Source organism: Ictidomys tridecemlineatus, chromosome 7 (genome assembly GCF_052094955.1).
Source record: "Ictidomys tridecemlineatus isolate mIctTri1 chromosome 7, mIctTri1.hap1, whole genome shotgun sequence".
In the NCBI taxonomy this organism is placed as follows: domain Eukaryota; kingdom Metazoa; phylum Chordata; class Mammalia; order Rodentia; family Sciuridae; genus Ictidomys; species Ictidomys tridecemlineatus.
In genome coordinates, this window is record NC_135483.1 from 28,536,700 (window position 1) to 28,559,659 (window position 22,960).

The 22,960-nt window shown below is 36.4% G+C and overlaps 2 long non-coding RNA genes across 6 annotated transcripts in view; one reads left to right on the forward strand and one right to left on the reverse strand.

Moving 5' to 3' along the window:
• Nucleotides 1-22,960, forward strand: part of LOC144365432 (uncharacterized) — a 153,550-nt gene that overhangs the window by 26,050 nt on the left and 104,540 nt on the right. The gene's annotated exons all lie outside the window — the stretch shown is intronic.
• The window catches only part of LOC144365433 (uncharacterized), a 121,381-nt gene continuing 119,251 nt past the window's right edge, over nt 20,831-22,960 (reverse strand). Inside the window, exon 3 of the long non-coding RNA XR_013423855.1 lies at nt 20,831-21,162. This is a non-coding gene — a long non-coding RNA (uncharacterized LOC144365433). The remainder of the gene's footprint in view (nt 21,163-22,960) is intronic.

Here is a 22,960-nt window from a genome sequence, read left to right on the forward strand (position 1 = left end):
TGTATATATATGTGTGTATATATATATGTACATATATATATATATATTTTTTTTTCTTTAGAAAGTATGAATTCAATGTTTCCTTTCTAAACCTATTTACCGTGAGGTTTAATGATCCAATTACCTGGGAGATAACAATATGCCCAAACCTTAGAAGCTCGAGTAACAGCAATCATTTATTTTACTCATGAGTCTCATTTGGGCAGTGTTGATGAGGAAGGCTTATCCTATGTCTGCAGGCTCAGCCAGGAAATTCAGCTGAAATGTGGCTGGAGGATCCAGTACTAAGAAAGCTCAATCACTTGGAAAACTGGAGTTTTTTCTTAACTGGAAGGTGAAGACTGTTAGGCCTGTTTTGTTCCTTTGTTTGTTTTTGTTTTTGTTTGGTTTTTCCTTTTGCCTCCAAGTGAGCACCTCCATGACAGCTTGCGCTACGTCATCACATGTGGTTGGATTTCAGAGCAACCATCCAAAGAAAACCAAACAGAAACTGTATTTTTTGCTTTTTTTGTTTGCTTGTTTGTTTTTTGTACTGGAGACTGAACCCAGTTGTGCTCAAGCACTGAGCCACATTCCAGCTCTTTTTTATCTTCTTGTTTAGAGACAGGGTTTCACTGAGTTGCTTAGGGCCTCACTAAGTTGCTGAGGTTGGCTTTGAACTCAGTGTCTTCTTGCCTCAGCCTCCCGAAACACTGGGATTACAGGCATCCACCACTGTGCCCGGCTCTTATTGCATTATATAACATGCCCAGAGAAATCATACTAGTAGCCATAAGATCATCCACTGCCAAGGGGAAGGGACACTAAAGTCAAACCCTTTATAGAATGAGTGTCAAAACCACGTTATAGGAAGAGTCTGCAGATTGAAAATATTGTTATAAATGTTTTCAACATGACTTGCTATACTCTGTGAAAAAAATGGCAAAATGAATAGTCTGGTACTGAGTTAGCATTTGAAATAAAAAGCTTGGCTATTTCACAGGCTTCTAGGTCTCTGTTCTTTAAATTCACCTCCTACCCCTGTTTAATGATCAATAAGCTAACTAGTATTTATTCTTTGGAGTTGATGAACCTTAAAGAAATTATCAACCACGATCAACTCAATATAAGAATAATTACTTTTTAAAGAATTCTTTGAGGGCTGGTGACATTGACAAAATTGTATGGTTGAATCATGTTCATGTACAAATATGTAACAACAAATCCCACTATTATTTATAATTATAATGAACCAATAAAAACATGGAAAATAAAGCCTGTCTAGCTTTGCAAAAATTTATTTGAGGACTGACTAGGAAAATAGCTCTGTAGTTGATTACTTGCCTGGCATGTGTGAGGTATTAGGTTCAATCTCTAGTACGAAAAACAAAACAAAACAAAAACACAATTATTTGATTTACTTCTTATGCTCAGTTAAAATAATTGGTTATGTAGATATTTTCTTCATCTATGCATTTCTTATCTAAATTACTTTAACGCATAGTGCCATCAACCATTATATATTTGTGTTATTTATATTTTCTAAATATCTTTAAGTTTTAAAGCTTAACTCCAGCATCCCTTTTTCATTGAACCAACATCTCTTTCAGGAAGGTATTCTTACCATTTATGGCTCACTGTATGCTCACTACCCTTTCCTAACTCTTTCCTAGGATGAAGTACTGCCTTGCCTGCACACAGTGATCCTTTGCTCCCTGCCTGTCAAGTCCTGGTTCAGAACTCATCTCTTACCTTAGGTCCTTTAAATGTTAAATCCATATTGCTTTTCCACTATTCACTCACTTTGGCACTTACTCATGTTTGCCTTTTGTGGGCTCCCTGTTTCCTCAAAACATCTTTCAAATAGCTATAATTTCTTTTCTTGGACAAAAACTAACCAGTCAAGAAACAAGTAAAAACATATTTAAAAGTATAAAGAAAATATACTTAACTTCTAGATGCTCATATTTATTAAAACACAATTAAAACAGAAGAAACTGTAGATTTCTTGAGAACAAATTTAACTAAGGAAAAGAAGGAAATAAACAAAAGAGTCTTGGGTAGCCAGTTATCATATAGCTGGATCTTGGGGACAGAGACAAGGAAGAGGATTTATGGGACATCAAAAACAAACTCTTACCTCTTCACAATGTTTCCTTGTATTGCAATTTAGCAACTCCATGTGTTTTGGTCTCAATTCTCTAGCACGTGTAAGCACTGTGAATTTACAGGCCAGGCCTGAAAGACTATAACTAAGAGCATGTTAGGTGCTCAAAAATAGTTTTTCACTCATCAAAATAAATTTAAAAGTCCAAAAGAGAAAGGGATCATATTAGATTCTCTTTTTATACCTAACATTTAGTAGAATAGTGATAAAAGATGAGTCAGTTTTATTCAATTATTTCTCCACTGGTGTAAAAGCAATATATTGTCCCACAGGATACATGTTGAAACAATGTGTGAAACATTTGCCAATAAGAACTTTTCTTTTAAGAAGGTGAAAATCAGGGCTACTCTAATCAACTCTAAGATCCCTCATTATCTTATTTAATGAAGGCTGCGTTACAGAAGTCTCTTCTTAGTTCTGGTGACCATATAAATTATCTTAAATATAATCCATAAAGACAAAGGGAAGATAAAGGATGACCCTTTCAAAGAGAAGATAGGACTGTCACACCTGTGCAAGGGTGATACCATGTAGGAAGGACAGACCTGTTGAATTAAAGCAGATGACTTACTAGAGTGGTACCTCCTGCCTGGGACTTACCTACTAGAGTCGATGTGGCATAGCTGGTATCTTAAACTTAAGGAAGCTTATATCATATATCAAACTTATTAGCATGTATCAAACTCATTACACATTTACTGTTCCTTAGGTTCACATGAAGAAGATCAATATATTTATATCTCTATTTTCTTTTCTCTTTTTTGGCAGGGGTAGGGTGGGGTGGGAGATGTTATGAGCTGAATCATGCCCTTCCCCAAATTTCTACGAAGTCCTAACTCCCAGTACTGCATAATGTAACTGCATTTGAAGACAGAATCTCTTGCCAGGAGCAGTGGCACACACCTATAATCCCAGTGACTCAGGAGGCTGAGGCAGGAGGATTGCAAGTTCAAGGTCCACCTCGGCAAAAGTGAGGTGCTGAGCAACTCAGTGAAACACTGTTTCTAGATAAAATACAAAAAAAAGGAAAATAGTGCTGGAGATGTATGTGGCTCAGTGGTTGAGCCCCTGGGTTCAATCCCTGGTACCCACCCCCCAACTCCCAAGAAAAAGATAGGCTCTCTTAAAAGTTAAATAAATTAAATTGAAGTTAATAGGGCAGGCCACTACACTCGGCAAAGTATCCTATCTTTAAACACAGTGTGTTCTTATAAGACGAGGAAATATGGATACAGGTGGGTACAGAGAAAAGGAAAAGTGAAGACACACCGAAGCTGGCCATCTATAAGGTATGGAGAGGGGCCTCCAAAGGAATCAGCCCTAACAATGTCTTAATCTCAGATTTCTAGCCTTTAGAACTGAAAAAATAAAGTGTTATTGTCTAAGCCACCTAGATTATTGTACTTCATTATGGCAACCTAGCTGAATAATGTGTAGAGAAACAAGCAGAAGTTATGGACAACGTGGTCAGAGTGCCAATGAAACCCAGAGTCTTGGAGAATCTGAAATAGCATCTTTCACAGCCTCACTGTCTGCTCTAATCATAAAGAACCAGATTCTTATAAACTACAACTGCTGGCAGTCCCATGTGTAATCTCAGCAGTATTTTGGCAGAACTATAATTCTTTCTTGAGGAGATCTCACTCAGAATTTTATTTGTCCTTTTATAAGCAGAACATTGAATTGCATTGTAGATGGCTACATCCTAGCTTATTGATTTTAGTTGGTTTTTTTTTGTTGTTGTTGTTGTTATTTAGATGGCCTCTATTCCTCTTCCTTTCCATTAAATGAGGTTTAAACAAAAATTAAAACTTCCAAATGCAAGTTTGCTGGAAGAATTCCTTTTCAAATCATGTGATTACTATGTATTGGAGTAGATAAGCAGTAGATAAAGCAATGTTACAGTTAATTAAAGGTAGATGAGACACATGTCTTAGAGTTTATTCTACAATACAGTTATATATCTAGAATTACTATATCAGGATAACTTCTTGAAACTCCAAGAACCCTTGATCAGGGAGTTTTATATAATCTTGGGACCCATGGAATGTAAAAGAAACTATAACACCCTAAAAATGAATGCTAAAGTTTTTGCATATGTGCTTTTTTCTGGAGATAAAGTCCTTAGACTTTTAAAAAACTTTAAAGGTGTCATTTCTCCAATCCCCATGTAAGAATAAATGCTACAGAAGAAAACTAAATGTGACATCAAAATCTTATAATTTTTTATGGAAAAGATAAATTTATCTTTTGGATGAAGTCAAAATGCTATGTAGATTCAAATATCTTGATCTGGTTGCTATAGTCTATTTAAGTTAAGTGTTATGAATTCATATTTCTAGTAAATGGTAACTTTCATTCATTAAAGGTCCTTTACTTTAAACATTTTCTTTCTAATCCTCATAGATCTCTCCAATGTGCATTATTTTTCCTGGGACAGTTAGGAAGCTGAGCCTCCAATAAAACTAAGGGACTTATGGAGCAGTTAAGTGGTAAAAGGCCTATATTTTGATAAAGCCTACACATTATTTTTCCTCTAAAGATAGTAGAATTTCTTGTTATCAAGAAACTACTATATCAGGTTGTTAGCTAAATACTTTGTAGTTGTTGTTTTTAAATACTCATTTATACCCTGAAAGATGTTGTCACTATTCTTATTTAACAAAGAAGTGTACTGAAACTAATGAAGCGACCAAACTGAATGAATGTAGAGCTGAGTTCAAACACTCAAAACTGCAAAATGTTTGTTGTCTTTTATAGAACTCAATGATTTCCCCTAAGTGATTGGATGAGTTAGGAATTGTTCAGATGCAAGTCACATAAACTTCTACAGAGTATTTAACCAAGTAAGGAGCATATTCTTTTTTTTAAATTTTTTTATTGGTTGTTCACAACATTACAAAGCTCTTGACATATCATATTTCATACATTAGATTGAAGTGGGTTATGAACTCCCAATTTTACCCCAAATGCAGATTGCAGAATCACGTCAGTTACACATCCACAATTTTACATAATGTCCTATTAGTAATTGTTGTATTCTGCTACCTTTCCTATCCCTTACTATCCCCCCTCCCCTTCCCTCACTTCTTCTCTCTCTACCTCATCTACTGTAATTCATTTCTCTCCTTGTTTATTTTCCCATTCCCCTCACAACCTCTTATATGTAATTTTGTATAGCAATGAGGGTCTCCCTTCATTTCCATGCAATTTCCCTTTTCTCTCCCTTTCCCTCCCATCTCATGTCTCTGTTTAATGTTAATCTTTTCTTCCTGCTCTTCCTCCATGCTCTGTTCATAGTTGCTCTCATTATATCAAAGAAGACATTTGGTATTTGTTTTTTAGGGATTGGCTAGCTTCACTAAGCATAATCTGCTCTAGTGCCATCCATTTCCCTGCAGACCTAAACAGACACTTCTCAGAGGAGGATATACAATCAATCAACAAGTACATGAAAAAGTGCCCACCATCTCTAGCAGTCAGAGAAATGCAAATCAAAACCACCCTAAGATACCATCTCACTCCAGTAAGATTGGCAGCCACTATGAAGTCAAACAACAACAAGTGCTGGCGAGGATGTGGAGAAAAGGGTACTCTTATGCATTGCTGGTGGGACTGCAAATTGGTGCGGCCAATTTGGAAAGCAGTATGGAGATTCCTGGGAAAGCTGGGAATGGAACCACCATTTGACCCTGCTATTGCCCTTCTCGGACTATTCCCTGAAGACCTTAAAAGAGCATGCTACAGGGATACTGCCACATCGATGTTCATAGCAGCACAATTCACAATTGCTAGGCTGTGGAACCAACCCAGATGTCCTTCAATAGATGAATGGATAAAAAAAAAATGTGGCATTTATACACCATGGAATATTACGCAGCACTAAAAAATGACAAAATCAGGAGCATATTCTTGAATGACAAGAATTCTGCAAGACAGTGTACTGGGGATGGTGCAGTGGTAAGGGGTATTCAGTAGTCAACCAGGCACATCTCATCTTCAGGTTCTATCACTACTGTGGAGCTTTCACCCTGATCAGATGACAGTTTTACTTTGTGACATAACATTCTTACCCAGCTCCAAAGAATGAGAAATCCAGTGGGAAAAGTGATAAAGGTAGAATGTCTTCCTACATTTTAACAGAACTTAGATATACTGGCTGGAAGGCTGGAACAGGATAAACCATGAACTTGAAACACATTGTTGGCATCTGCCAATTCTGGGTTGATTTAGTAAAAAAGGTGAGTGAAATTGGATAGGAATCCAGAGGGTCTTGATAAATTGTTCTTTCCTTTTGGACGTTTGTGGGCTAGGGATGTGGCTCAAGTGGTAATGCGCTCGTCTGGCATGCACAACATTAATAATTTTTAGATGGAAAGTAGAAATATAATTTGAAGTAACCTATCCAAAACAAGTTTTTGATGATTGAGCTCAAATGGACTTCTTTATCAATACTTATCAACCAACCATCCATGATTTTTTCAGCCCCTGTGTTTGGCAAGTGGAGATAGAGAAAGGGACAGGTGAGATTTGGTTCCTGTTGAACCAGAGCTTTAAACCTGGCTTGACAGCTTTAAGCTTGAGGTATCTTGTATGCAGTTGGGTGCATTTATTTTTTCCCTTTTTGAGCATTCGTAGGGCGATTCTTTATGATACTTCATCCACATTAAATTCAAATCTTTTGAGAGCAATTTTGACCCATTTTAGATCTGTAAAACTATATAGTTGCACTTGAATTTTCCCAACATTTCTCCATTTGACTACACAAATTATCTTTTAAAAATAGATACATTTCTCTAATCTTTTGATCTCCCAGTTGTATAGCTCTATCTGCTCTATTAAGGTTTAAAATAGTTGAAAGCACAATTATGTCAAAATTAATTTGTGTTCTCTCCCAGTGCTTAAAACTGTAAGTAGTTGTGGTTGCATATTTAACTTTTAGATTTTAAAGTCCCATTAGTTTTCCAGTTTACTTAGAGGAGAATATTATGAGAGTCATTATTCTAACTTCCAACTTGTGATTTTTGCAATCTTTAAATGAGAGAGTTTAAAAATTAAGAAATTGAGTTCAATAGATTTTACATGAATTCTTTTTAAGTTCAAATTTTTTATTTATTTTATACTATACTGCTTATTCTGTTTATCTTTCATAGAATGCATTTCATTAGAGAATCAGGGAAAGGTTTCCTTGACAACCATAAAAATAAAGAGCTTTTAATCTTGAGGTATTTGTTGCAATAGTGATTTGTTTGTGTTGTGATTGATTTTTTTATGCTATGGGAAATTTGTATGTTTTCAATATTGGAGTTTTCCTAGAAAACCAGTCCACAGAATCTCTGATTATATTATCTTACGTTAAATACTATTATGTAGAATTAGTTTTCAAATAATTGAAAAAGTAAATAATGAACAATAAGCCCAAATAAATGAGTTATAGTTCAGGAAAGAATGTTCAATTTCCTTTATTTGCAAATAGAATGCTATTTTTCCTATAGCTTTCAGAGGACCTTTTGAGAATTTGGTTTCAAATTTTATAAACTTTTCATTAAATATCTCCAACAGTAAGAATGTACAATGAATAAATCATCTGCTTATGAATGTATTGAGTTTCCTATTATTAGATAATTTTAAGAATAAGATGGAATTATCAGTACAGCAAATGTGATAGTATAAAATCCTGGTACATTGTTAGTGCTCATTAAAAGTAATGCTAGAAATAATAGTGGTGATGGTGATAGCAGTAGTAATACATAATAGTAGTTGCTATTTTACTGGATTTTTCATCATTATATTTATCTGAGGTGTATTATTACAGAGGAAGTTCAAACAGAACAGATGGCCAGACTGTATGTATATTAGGAATACTTCCACAAATTAGATTTAGTGATTCTTTGATATGTCTAAATTGTGTAAATGAATATTAAGAACTGCTTAATGAGTAGTCTCTTTTCTTTAGGTTAAGTGATTAGAAAAAGTCAAAGCTTATGAAACACTTGGAAAAAAGACTTTATATAAAATGAGAACTGATCTTTTTAATTACACAAATATTCTGGGAAGAGTTAGTGCTGCAGTCAGTTTTGAGTATATTGCAAGACCTTGACTTGAGCAATGTTGTGATAAATGAATTTCCTGTTGCTCTCTGGTGTTCCAATACTAGGACTGAATTTACTTTGTCCACTATTCAATTAGGATATATGGTTGCAGATGGTATATGTGGATGAGATAGTATATACACATAGACATGACTTTAGAGTAGGATAAACTGCTATAATAAAGTGGCTCAATTCAATGTTCAGATATGTTATGAATTAATCTCTCTCTCATATCTGTGCTAGGATAGGATTGGGGAATTCTTTTTCTTAGGGTACCGGGTATTTGAGCTCAGAGGTACTCAGCCACTGAGCCACATCCTCAGACATATTTTGTATTTTATTTAGAGACAGGGTCTCACTGAGTTGCATAGCACCTGGCTTTTGCTGAAGCTGGCTCTGAACTCACGATCCTCTATCTCAGCCTCCCAAGCTGCTGGGATTACAGGCATTCACAACTGTGCCCAGTAGGATTTGGGGAATTCTTGAGACCAAATACCACCCATTCAGAGAAAAATTTTCTTCCATCTTGTTTATCTACTTTCCTCTGTTATTTATTTTAGTCAGCTTTTTAGTTGCTGTGACTAAGATATCTGACCAGAACAATTTTAGGGAAGGAAAAGTGTATTTGGGGAGGAAAATTTTATTTGGGGGGGTTCATGGTTTCAGAAGTCTTAGTCCCTTGACAGCTGGCTCCACTCCTCATGGCTGGAGGTGAGGCAGAATATCATGGAGAGTGCAGTGGAGGGTCACATGACAGTCAGGATAGAAACAGATATAAAATATATACCCCCAAAGACACACCCCCAATGCGAACCTTCTCTAGTTACCACTCAGTTAATCCCTATCAGGGGATTAATTCACTGATTGGATTAAGACTTTCACAACCCAATCATTTCTTGTATGAAACACAGAATGCTGCTGCTTCTCTTGGCACACTCTCCTCCTCTTAGGTCAATGGTAAGTTATTCCTATATAAAGGGCACAATCCTCATTGATTTCAAGAAATAAGGTTTTCTTTGCTTGTTGTAAGATCCTGAATGTTTGGCTTACTGCTGCAAATGGGCAGTGAAAATGGCAGCTTTGCCAGCCATTGTTTATCATATTGATGGGATTATAGAGAAATAGAATCTGGTCTATATGTAGTTCAGAATGTAGCACAACCTATCAGTTGGCACATTGATTTGTAGATTGCCTTTAGAATTCCAACAGAAAAATCCATGCACTAAGGCAAGGGGGTTGAAAATGTCACTCTATTAATTCTTTGGTAAACAAAAAGATTTGTGCTATAAATAAATGTACTGTACGTATTTCTTTTAGTTTTTTGGCATTAATAAAAATCTTATTAAATATCTTGAATTTTACAAATAATAATGGGATTTGAGATAATCATCTACAACTTGGATTGTGGATTATTAATAGTTGTCTTTAGGTATCCATTAACTAATATTGAATACAACTCTGGTCTTTAAAAATACTAAAACTCAATCAAAACTGAAAAAGTTGTGTCAGACGTTCGCTAGAATCCCATTTCTATTAGGTGACTAAGTTGTTTTAAAAATTTATATTGCTTTACGCAAGAGTTTGAGATATCTTATAGTAGTGATAAATCCATTTTGACCTTGTGCAAAGTTAGGGCTGAAGCATAAAATAGAGCCTATCTTTCAAAATCTATACTTTGCTCAACAACACAACAAAAATATTGCAAATGATAAGCTATGTGAAATGAAGGTGTCAGTAGTTATCTGGGCATTTTTGTTTCACTCTAAGTGGGAGAAAATATAAAAATCTAGTATTGAAGAGAATTCCATTATTTTAGAAGACTTTCAGGAAAGCAGGATCATGGTGTGATTTAAACTGTCTATGCCTATCAATATTTCAACTCATTTAAAAGAAGCTTTGTCTACATGACCTTACTCAGAAAATAGCAAATTAAAAATTAACAAATCTGCTTTGTATTTCTCTTGTTGAGGAATTACATTTAAAATATAACATCACTAGCTACTCATTGAGCCTCAACAAAGAAACTCACTTATATCAGCAATTATTTTATTTGGATATATTGATTTATTCAGTTTATTTATGGATAAACAATTTACTTTGGATATGAACTAGGCATTATTTGTTTTAGGAATATATTTTGCATTGTTCATTGTATAAATTGATTTTGCAAATACAGTAAAGCTCTGAGGGAAACCAAGCATCAACAATTTATGCTTTATGTTCCTCTTTATTTTACAACTGTGCTTTAAAATCAAGACTTTATTAAAATGAACTCTTCCTTCTGCTCACAATAGGATGGGCACATTAAACAAGTTCTGAAGTTTAAAGAGTGATGTTGTTGAGAGAATACGTGAGTTGACATAGTAACATGAAAGGTTATTTTTCATAAGCTCTTTATAGTGTGCTTGTATACCTTTCAAATTTTAAAGTTTTAATAGCTAACTGGAAGTTATGATAGGAAAAATAAAAATAGTGAACTCCATTTAAAGAAAAAAAATGTGCATTTGTGTGCGTGTTTTCTTAATAGTCTTCTGACCTCATTTGTGCTACCCATAGGATATAATTTGTCTTGATAGTCATTCCCTCTGCTCTCAGCCTGGAATGACAATATGTTGTACATAATCGTGCATTGCTATTATCCTAAACCAATAAATAAGGTTCATATGCTACTTACTTACAATTTGTTTCTATAGCTCACATGAATAAAAGGCTAAGGAAATACAAGGATATTGTGAGATGCTTACCATGTAAAACTGCAAATTAAATGTCAGATTTTAATATTTAAGATTGATAAACTTTTCTCTTACATATTAAGAAGATAGGACTTATTTATATTTTGATTATAAAGCTTAATTTAGGACTATATGCAATTCTATTTTTCCATAAGAAAGTTAAACATTTTTCAAAAGAAGAAAGCATTGTCTTAGTATTTTCTTTTTTTATTTTTTCAATTGCATTTGTAAATGGCAAAAAGGGAGATATGACGGTTATTTCTCATCAGAACACATCTTCCAGGTAGATGGGAGCTAAATGCTCTTTTTACCCCCCAAATGAAAAAAATGTAGAATGACTGAGTTTCAAAGCAGAAAGAGAATTCCAGGATACAATGTCTGTGTTCCTGAGGGCATTCACCACCCAAATTGGCACATCTTTGCATTTTGTCAACTGCACACTTTTCCCATCAGCTGAGCAATAGCGATCCCAAGCTCTGGACTGAGAAAAAGCCAAGATCTATTCCCTGTTTCACTGGAAGATGTTTCTAAGACAGTGATCCTTTCCCCCTCCTTCCCTTGTCTGCGTCTCTCTTCTTCACTCACCACTTGCCTTTGGCAAGACAGAGAAAACATTTGGAAGGGGATTTAATACAAACAACTGGACTTGTACCTGTATATAATGATCAAGTTTTAGAATTACATGCTTGCTAATGATTTCTTAGCATGGGTTTCCAAGCAGAATATTTAGTCTGGACAGAGTTTTATATCTATGTAATTTCATAAATTATGCCTACTCTGTATTATTATTATTATTATTATCATCATCATCTGTGTTTCATCTAGTTTTATAGCTTTCCTTCCCTTACCCACACCCCCTGCTCCGAACCCCATATAGACGTGGTAAGAATGAATAATCTAAGTGGAAGCTCTATTTTTTTTCCTCCTTGGAGACCAGATGAGAGCCAAGGGAAGAGTGAAGTTCCACCAAGCTAGGGTCTAGCATAAGTCTGGTCTTTCTGCCTGAGAGAACACATAGCTGTGTATCTTGATTTGGTACTTTTAAGGAAAAGAATTCATTTACGAATATAGGAAGAAAATTAAATGAGTAAAATGTTCATAAATTTAGAATTATGATTAAATTTAAAATATGCTTTGAATTATTCAAACCCTTACCAATAAATTGGTATTTCAAGTTAAAGTTTATCCCTGGGCATTTCTCCCTAGGTAGTTATGTTGTTCAGTGACTTAGAGAGCCATGTTCTTTCCTAGTGCCATCTTAAATCCTTTGGGGCATAATTTACTGTTTGTTTTTTTTCCATGTGCACCATTCTGTTCCCTATTGTGGCTGCTCCTGAACCCGGCCATCATTTCTTTGGGCACCTTTTGTACATATTGTAGAAAAAGCTCACAGAGTCTCTTTTTGAGTATTTTACAACCCAGAGTTTGCTCTTACTACCAGGGTTGTGGCTTAGTAAGAGCTTAATGATTTCACAGTTTTCTCCTTTTAAGCTGTGCTGCTAGTACTTCCCCTGCTTCCCCCTTAGCTATCACACAGCTCACTCGCCTGTTTTTGACTGACATGCCCTTGCACTAATTATTTCTGTTTTTTATTATCGGTTTGTTTCTGATTCTGTTCCTAGTGGGCAGTCATTTCCATCTCTCTCTCATTTGGATAACAGTTAGGAAATAAAACAAAGCAGCTCCTGATGCTACATGAAGTTTTTTTTGTAAGTAGCTTTTGGAAATGGCAGCATATAAAAAGATGAGAGGACAGTGTTCCTGCCCTGCACATAACCCATTGCATGTTACATGGAGTTTCATTGATATTCTGGATATATTTAGATATATCTAGAAGATGAGAAATGTCAATCATAAAACAATGCAAGCTGTGTTTTTCCTGTGATTATCAAAAAAGTCTAAGGGATATCTGCTTTGTTGTTCCTCTTTACATTTTCCACCATAACATATTGGTCTTTCTTATGGTTACAACACTAATGTTTCTTTGGGCTCTGTCTTTCCTGCAGTATGGGTGACATTGAAACCAAGGAATCCAGTGTCTTCCTTTGGCCAACAGGGTGAGAGGGGAAGATAACAGGTGGTGACCTTCAGAGTTGGTGTACCTAGGCCATAGGGTCTCAGCCAATTGTTTCTTCCCAGGCTCTGGGAACCCAAGGCATCTTGTCAGCATATTCTCTCCAAATCTACCTGCCTCTCTTGTCTGCCCTTTGTTAGTAGAGACCCTGTTTCAGATTTCATCATTACTCTCAACTCTTGGATTTAATTCTTCACAGCACTCCTTTTAATTTACTCTTTCCACAATTTAATTGCAGGTTAATCACCAGTGTATCAATTGAGGGGGTTAGGTGCAGGACAGGCTGGTCTGCAGGGCCTGCAGGGCATGCCAAACAAAGTTAGCTGCAGAATGACCTGGCCTCTCAAACCCTCTGTCTGGTTCTATATCACCTGTTTGCTTCAAGCCCAAATGCCCAAGCCCCCACTCAAGGCTGAACACTCAACCCCCCGCTCAGGGTTGAACACTTAACCCACCTTGGGCCAACAAGGCAGCTTACAGACCCAGAGACCCCATTAGATTTGGGCTATAAAAACTCCCTGTGCCTGTTCCTTCCCCCTATCATAAAGTTCATTCAGACTCAGGTGGGTAAAATTTCTAATTAAGCTTTTAACCAGATTCTCCTCAGGAATTACCAACTCCTGGCCACTGATGATACCTCCAGTCGAGACCTATGCCAAATGGACTGACGTCATCATGGATCTGTGGTGGCAAGGAACTTTCTTTTATACCAGTCTTCTCTGCCCTCCTGTGGGGGCTCCTTACTTCCCTCCTCTTTCTGCCACACTGCCCCATTTCAGCAGGAAGCAGTCAGAATGAGTCTACATCCATTCACATTTAATAACAAAGAGGGTGGAATGTAGGGAGTCACCCAGGCTCCAAAGACTAACTTCCCCATCCCCCAAGAAGAGTCATCCAATGGTGAGCCCTGCTGGCTCACATGATCCTTACCCACCAACCAGAGCCCTGCTGGCTCACCTGATCCTACCCACCAATCAGACTAGCCCTACTGGCTCACCTGATCCTTACCCTCCAATCAAAAAGCATCCCATAACAACTGTCAAACCACCCCTGGCTCTATAAATATGCTGAGCTGTTCCTCAATAAACGGGCATTTGCTCCGATGATAAGCCTTGTTCGTTCTTTCAATTACAGGGACTGGAAATCATGTACTTTCTTAAATGATTCCCATATATTAACCCAGTTTTTTTCCTATTTATTTATTTGTTTTTGCTGCCCATGTACTTCTTTTTTGGCATTCCAGGCTCTGGAGTAAAAACCACAGAGATCACACAAACCTGGACAATGTTGTTCACTTAGTTTCTTCCAACCCATGGCAATGCTCTTGCTGTATTATTAATCAAAGTTTGCTCAATCAACACTCTATTCTGTCAATCTTGTGTTCAATACACTCTTATACTTATTAAATGTACTTCAAAGGAAAAGGTGTTCTTTGCTTTCTTGAGTCCCTCCATAATTCTTTGCACACTATCAAAAGTACCTTAATTCTATCTTAACAGCTATATCTTTAATATATTATGCTTCTTTAACAATGTTTAATCTATCTAATTTTTCCTTTGTATTAAAAGGAATTTTCAATGAATCAGTCTATGCACTACTTTCAAAAAAAATGTTTGTAGTGGGTAGTGTAATATTTTCTCTTTTCATATGGCTAGCATTTAAGGGGTGAGAAAACAATCTTCCTTTCTCAGTCTCTCTGGTTCTACTCAGTTTGACATTGTCTCAGCCTTTAGGGTCAAAAATGGTCCAGGCATGGCCTGTTTTTTGTTGTTGTGTTGTTTTGTTTTGGTACCAGAGATTTAACTCAGGGATGCTCAGCCACTGAGCCACATCGCCAGTCATATTTTGTATTTTTATTTAGAGACAGGATTTCACTGAGTTGTTTAGCACCTCACTTTTGCTGAGGCTGACTTTGAACTTGCAATCCTCCCACCTCAGCCTCCTAGGTTGCTGGGATTAAAAGCGTGCACCACGCACGGCTCACGGCATGGCCTGTTGAGGTATCCATTTTCCACTAGCCACAGTGATCGGTCCAAGGCACAGTATATGGAAAAAGTAGGCCAATATTTTCCTAAGACAGTAGATAAGAAGAAAATACCATTAACTTTATTGGGGGAAGCAATCCAAGAAATTAATTTGGTCTTGCTTGGCCAAACAAGTACCTTTTTATTGGTTTTAATTTTTGGTAGTGATTATCTAAATTCTTTTAATTTAATGGGGTCATCACTACACTTTCTATATACACTTCGGTGTTAGGTTTTAAATATATCAAATCAGAAAATACTATAACTGAGGATGGTCACCTTGCTCCACAGCATTTATGCCCATTTTCTTTCAGATTATACCCTATGAGATCTTTCTTACTGCAGAATAGAGCCTCTTCATCTTCTAATGATAAAGAAGAAAAATTTTGAGCTAAAGAATGTTCCAGAATTATTGAAGTTCCATATTTTTTTCTTTTTTGTTATTTTAATCTATACTTATATATTTATAATTTATTATATATATTTATTTATTAGTAATATAAGCATATGAACACATACCTCAGGAATCTTCCACTATAATACACATGCATAGCCTGTATTTGTTTACTTAAGATATGATTTTTTAGGGGGGTGATAAGGTCTATTTGCTCAAATGTTTATCTTTTGCCCCCTCGGCCTCAGTAGCTCATATTACAGAATCCATCAACAAAAGGATGTCATCCCAGTGGGCCAGAACTTTCTGTCTTCTACTGTTTCCTAGGAAACATGCAAACAGTAATTGCAATGAGTGAACTCACTCATCAGTTATCGATATCCTGACTTGAATTCATATGAAATTATTTTTCTACCAGTGTAGAAATGGAAGAGCATGATTTTGGGGGAGAGTTCAAAAAGTACATTTTGAAAGTGACAGAGGGCTAATTTTAAGTGGCATAACTGCATTTTGGTGATGTTGGGATGGGGCATTTTGAAAGTCAGCTATGGGGGAGTAGAAGAACCAAAACTGGATTTAGACTTGCCTTTAATTTCTTGTTGTAATCTGCTATATACCCATTGTATGCTTAGTTTGCTTAATATGAGCCTTGGTTTCCTAGTTTATAACATATTAAAAACCATATGTTCGCCAGAATTGATAGCTCAATGTAAGCCTGCATCTGGCATGTATAAAAATTTGAAAAACTTTTTAAAATGTGAAGAACTATTGGGATTAAAGTGGAGGCTATGTTAGAGAAAGTATAAAAGAGCTACCTAAACTTGTATTCATATCCATTGTCTACAAGCCAGGTAACCTTGAAATTGTACCTCAGTTTCCACATTCGACTAATGAAAAGTATCATCTTTACCATAAAGTATTATTTTGAAGATTAAATGAGATAATATATATAAAGCACCCAACACAGTGTCTACTTCATGGTATAACATACACTAAATTTTAATTCATTTAAATTTTAATGGGAAATCCAGGGTACAAGTGACTTTTAAACAGAATCTCACTGCAAATTTCAAATGAATTCTGCAATAATACTATTACAGTAAAATTGTATAGGAAGTAATCAGCTCTGTGCACGTGCCTGTGCTCTATGACATTAATCAGTACAGACTCAAATCTACAAAAATCTAGTTTAGTTGGTTGCCATGCAACCTGCTTTTCACAGGCTGAAATCCCAGATAACTTTCCCATTTCATGGTTTTTGCTTCCTTTTCATTTTTTGTTTGTTTGTTTAATATGGTTAAATATAATTATAGGATACCAGGCAGAAGTCACTTCTAAGAAAAAAAATATTCCTTGATTTCTATTAAATTGCAAGAGACTTGTAAGTTGGTCTGGAATTCCAAGGACATTTGCCCATAGAAACAATATTAGCCAGGTTGATTAGGTCTTCAGGTCATCTAGGAGGAAAAAAAAAAAATCAATGCAACCCACCAGGTCCCTGAGCTATAGGATTAATAGTGCTAGTGTGAGGTCTGAATTCTGGAGAGAAAGCACTATGACCCTTGGGAGCAGAATCAGCTGAAGAATATTTTTCAAAGAATTGAAGTTTATATGTTTGGCCCTGGTACATTTTCCACTCAGCACTTCTCAATTATTGTTTAATATTTCTTTTCCCAGTTCTCACATATTGCCTTTTAATAAAACACTCCATAACATCCTAAATTTCCTTCCTCTGTCTCTCCCTCTAGAGCGACATGTTCTCATATGACTCACCTCTCTTTCCTCTCCAGTTTAAACTCTGTTCTCTCAGTGCTACTTCCCAAGTAGGGAAAAGCAAAAGGGTTGAATTAATGTGCAATAAAGTGAGTTATATATGATTTCATCAGGAAACAATACTTCTGTAAGGAACAATTAATCTCCCAAGTTAAGACTCAAGTGGTGAAGCATCAGGACATGTGACAAAGTCAAAATGAAAGTCAGGCTGTATATCTGTGGGTGCAGGACGGTTCCCTGAGGTCACTCAAGTTCAAGTTTGAGAAACCAAAGATGGTGTGAGAGCAAGTGAAGTCCAGTCTGTTCTTCTGGCCCACCTCCTGCCCACAAGTGGATGATACCACAAGTGATGGATACCTTTTATTAATAAGTACCGAGGTGTGGCAAAGGATAGCAAGTGCCTTTGGAGCAGGCAATCTAGTTAAGGCCTGAGCCTGCCATTGCTGTATTCTTCAGCTGCTTTCAAAGTATAGTTTTTAAATTGATAAGATCTTCAATTGTTTCAATTTATTTTCCCCCTTAGAATGGATTCTTTATGGAATATCAGTAAAGGGAAACTTATTGAAGACCACGTGTGGATCTATTGTGGGTCAGAATCCATCAACACTGAGAAAGAGGCTTCTTTTTTGGTGACACCATGTTTCCTGGTGAACAGCCTCTATGTACACAGTTTTGTGCTAGTGGCTGTTTCCCAAGGTTATTTCCCAAACTCCCTGAAGATATTTACATTAATAACTACCCTGCATTTCTCTCTCCTAACTTCGTTACCTCTTTCTGTCTCTGTCTCTGTCACCTTCCCTTTCTTCTCTGACCATAGTGAGCTTCTTATAGTTCTGCCCAAATGCCAGGCTTCTAGAGTCTAGATCTTTGCATGCTATTTTCTTCACTGGGACCCTGTCCAACCTTACTTTAGTGGATAATTCCTCTTACTTGATTCTTAGATTAAATGTCCTCTCTTCCATTACATTCATTTGAAATTAACTCTACTCAGGCAAGACTGGGGTAAGAGCTACCACCAGGTGATCTTATTACTTTTTTTTACCTTCTGTTATAATTGCTTGTTTTCCTTGAAAGACTGAATTTTTTCGAGGTAGAGATCCTTCCTGTCTTACCCAAGCCTCTACCTCCAGCACCATGCACATGGAGGTACTTAATGAACACGAGTTAATAAACATTCTTACCATACAAGTTCTACCTTTAGATCTGTTCAGGAACAAAATTAAAGTCTGGATTTAAAGCAGTGTACCTTGTGAATATTAGAAAATGCCCTGATTTGCTCATATCAGGGAATATCATGCATATGATATTCAAATAATTCACTCAGTAAGTCTTATATCTCCAAAAGAATTTAATATAAAAATATATGAAAAATTAAAAGAAGAAAGAAAAATAATTTAGAAGTAGTAGTTCAGCAAGAAAAAATATGTAAACTACCTAAGTATTTTGGGGGTGGGGAAGTGGATGGTTGCAAGTAATGCCATAACCCCCGTGACAATAGCATTTTGGGTCAGGGGACAATACTTGGGAATTTGCTAAGACCCCCTTTTACCTTCCTTTCTCGTCCCTGTTTACAACATACTTGGATATTACAAAATTGCATCTGCTTCAAAGTTGGAAACCCAACTGGTGCCATTCAGAGCAAAGTATGAATGTATTTATCCTAACAAGAAGTTAGCAATTACAACAAAGATATTTGTGAAATGGAAAAGATTATACATATATCTGGATGTTCAACATGTCTCCCTTTTAATCCATATTCTCTTTTCCACCAAACAGAGAGGCCAGATCACAGGATCAAACCTTTTGCCTTTATAATTCCATAAATGATACAGCTTGGCCAGATAAATTATTCCACTTAACTCACTTGTTTCCCAAGAAGAAAGGAAATTGACAGAATAGCTAGTTTAGATTGTAAAGAACTGATGTTCCCCCAAGGCTCTGCACTGAGATTTCACCAAAAAACCAAGATTTTTTCTTTATTTAGGAGAAGATTGGGAAATTGCTAAGCAAAAGACAGCTAATTTGCATTCTTCCTATTACTCAAGTCAAACTCCAATCATGATTATGTGCATCTCTGGTAGTTGTGTCCCACTGGTGTTTTGTACATGCTAATTTTTCATCTACACGTGGATACTTCCATGCCAGTGCTCACTTTCTGGGATTTTCTCTGGATGTTTAAGCACCTCTTGGCAGAGAACATAGGATGAAAACAAGCCATTGCCTGTTTTCTATGGTGGCAGCAATTTTAAACACAGCTATTTTAAAACAAAGAAACAGACTGAGGATTTAAAAGAAAATGAATTCTGTTTTTGCTGTTTGGGAAGCACTCAGTGGGTAATTGCTAGCCTCAGAGTGATTTGAGGTGGGAAATGGGATCCAGATTTAATGAGCTCCAGAGGAAGCCCTCATGTGTGGAAGCCCTGGATGGCAACAGTGGAGGATTATTTTCCTGCTTTCTGATTGCTCCTGCCTGGCCTCTGTGGAATGAAGACTTTTTTTAGTCCAGTACTATAGGATGCATCTCCATCCCATAGTTTTTGCTTTTTTTTTTTTTCTTCCCAATAACACCAACTTGTGAAAGTACACAGACACATCAACTGCTAGGAAACTGATACTCTGCTAAGACTAAAGACCGGCCTGTTTCATAAGAAAATGGTCAAATACCATGGTTTAACACTCCTCTCACTTGACTAAACTTTAAACAGTTTTCTTCCTGATTTTAGGTCCCGACCTCCCCTTCCTTAGAACATTTACTTCAGAAAACTTGAAATTATGAATTTTCCTCAGACCCCTTGAAATAAAATTATCTTTCTGTATCCTTAAATTTCTCACCAGCAGAGTCAACCAATTTCGAATCAAAATAATTTGAACAAACATTCTCTCTGTACTGAACATTAACAGACGTTTTTCCTGGTCCTTCCTGAAAAATACAGTGTAATAGCCACTTGCATGACAGTTATATTGCATTAAGCATTAGAAGTACTTTAGATAGGATTTAAAGTATATTGGAGGATGTGTGTAGTTAATATGCAAATATTATGCTATTTTATATAAGGGACTGGAGCATCCATTGATTTTGGTATCTCTGTGTGTGTAAAAGGTGGTGGTAGGAGTGTGATCCTAGAACCAGTCGTTCAAAGACACTGAGAAAATGCTGTAAATGTAAATCTCCTATCCTTTTGCCAGTTTTCAGCCCTTGAATGGATTTCTCAAAGACCAGGGGGCTTTCTTTGAAATGTAAACACTGAAAGAAATAGCAGTCAGTCTCTATGGGAGAGAAAGGGCCTACTTTTGAGAGATACCAATTAACAAACACAATAGTAAAAGTATGAGTAAAATCTTCCTTGCCTGTTTAATTTTCTCCAGTGCAATTTTACTTTGATGGGTTCTTATGCAGAAAAAAGAATAGTGGTAAGGAGCGTCATTTAAGGCATTAGGGACATTATCTTCCTGGAATTGCCATATGGAAACCCTGTGGGTTGGATGGCTCTGTACCTGGGGGAATGTCCAAGGAGATCACGGAGTGGGAGGATGGTGCTCAGGAAAATGGGATCCTTGTCTTAAGTGATGGAAAAGAATTTCACATCATGAGATATTGAGCTACAAGCAGATCTTTATTTAGGAAAGCAAGGATTATGCACTGGAAGGGGAAAAGTGCAGGTCATCCAGGGAGTGAGAAGTAACCCCTTGTTCTGGGGTATTAATATTTATAGAGGGACAGTGGCTAGGAGCAGGACTACAAATGGAGTGATAGCAAGTCAGGGTAGAGTTATGCAATTGTGTTCCAGTTTTCCTTGCATTTGCACATTACTCTTGCATGGTGTTTCATTCTGTGTGCAAGGACATGGGCTGGTTGCTCGCTGGGTTGCTCACCCGGTTGGTCACCAGTTGCTTGTTTTTGCATTCCAGTGATTCATGGGCCTTTCTCTAAAAAAAAAAAAAAAAAAAAAAAAAAGATTCAGTACATATTTTTTCTGTATCCCAAAATTCCTATCTCAGTTTACACAACACAACTTATTGTCCCACAGTTTCTGGAGCCTACAAATCAAGATCAAAGCCATTGGCAGGTTAGGATTCTTCTGAGGTCTGTCTCGTGGACTTAGATGGCCGCTTTCTTGCTGCATCATGACATGGTCTTTTTTGTGTGGGCATTCCTGCTATCTCCCTGTGTGTTCAAATTTCCTCTTTCAATAAGAAACCAGACAATTGGATTAGAAGCCCCCTGTCCGTGCCCATGGCCTCTTTTTAATTTAATCACCCCTTTAAGGTCTATCTCCATTAGGTTACAGTCTGAGGTACCAGGGACTAGGGCTTAAGGACACAAATTCTTAGCAGGCACAATCCAGTTCATAACACTAAGTCTCTATTTCTGTTGTTGCTGTCTTTCTACCACTCCCTTCTTAGAGGAAACTATACTTCCCAAAGTACCAATGCAACCATTTTCTGAAAAATTTGTTTCTTGAGGATAACAAGAAACAAATGGCTTATTCTTTTCTAACCCTCAGCACCAAAACAGTACTAGGTGAACGAATATTCAATCCTCACAGGACCAGTAAAGTACATAGAGAGGCCTGGAGTTGGATGGAAGTGGGATTATAAGTCCAACAGGGTTTATTGTTTTGAAAGATGAAGATATTCACTACGCAAGTTTAACATTTGCTCCATTCCCTTAGTCCATTCCCTTGAAGAGCAAGTCAGTACATCCCTTTTCAAAAATGCTGTAGTTGTGTTGGAATGAAGATAGTTATGTTAATTTTCCCCCTACAAGCATAAATTAAATAAATGTTATTTAATATAGATGACCATTTGGTTATTCTATTTTGGCACTCCTTCTCTTTTAACAGGACAGCATCCACGTACACATAAATCAACTTTTAAGAGACTTTGCCTAATGCAGTTCAGTCACATGTCTATAGAAAATCCATAGTATAGCCTCACATTACTTCCACATTTTATTAGAAAAACCCAGAAGTTATAAAATCGGCATAGAGTAATTCCATTATTACAAGATACATTCTAGTGTAGGCTGTGTTATGTTCTTTGAGTAATTCTTTTGACTCTTAATTTTAAAAATTGATGATTGTGAGCCAATTAGTCACATTAATAATCACTTTTAAGAATTCATTGGTATTCTCTGAAATACAATCATAAAAAACAAACAGAGGCATTTATAAATCGAGTAAGAACCCTTCTCAGAATGAGAAAGTTGTCCTTGAGAAAGTTGGATGTAATAGCCAAACCATGGGGTGCAAGAATAAGCAAAGAAGTGTGGAGTTCTCTTCTGCATGAAAGTTCTGCTTTCCCAGCCAGTAAATGTGAAGATCCAACTACTTTTTTTCTTCTGTGATTTCTTTTCTCTATGTCATTCTTCTTTCCCTCTTCATCTCCACTATTTTTTCCTATCCTACACAAATTTTTGTCCTTTCATTTTGTTCCATGCTTTAAAAATAATGTGCAAATATACACATATATTCATATATAAAAATAGATTTATATGAACATAAAAGAAAATGTACATCTAAACTCATATATAAATATGTGATACATACATAGTCAAATATATGCACATGTATTAACAGTTATAAATATATACACAATCTTGTTCTTTATTCTGCATTCTGCATTCTCTATACCTTAATATGTAGAAAAGAAGAGGGGGCATGGAACATGTCCTAATTAGCTGGGGCTACTACTACAAAATACCATAACATGAGTAACTTATAAA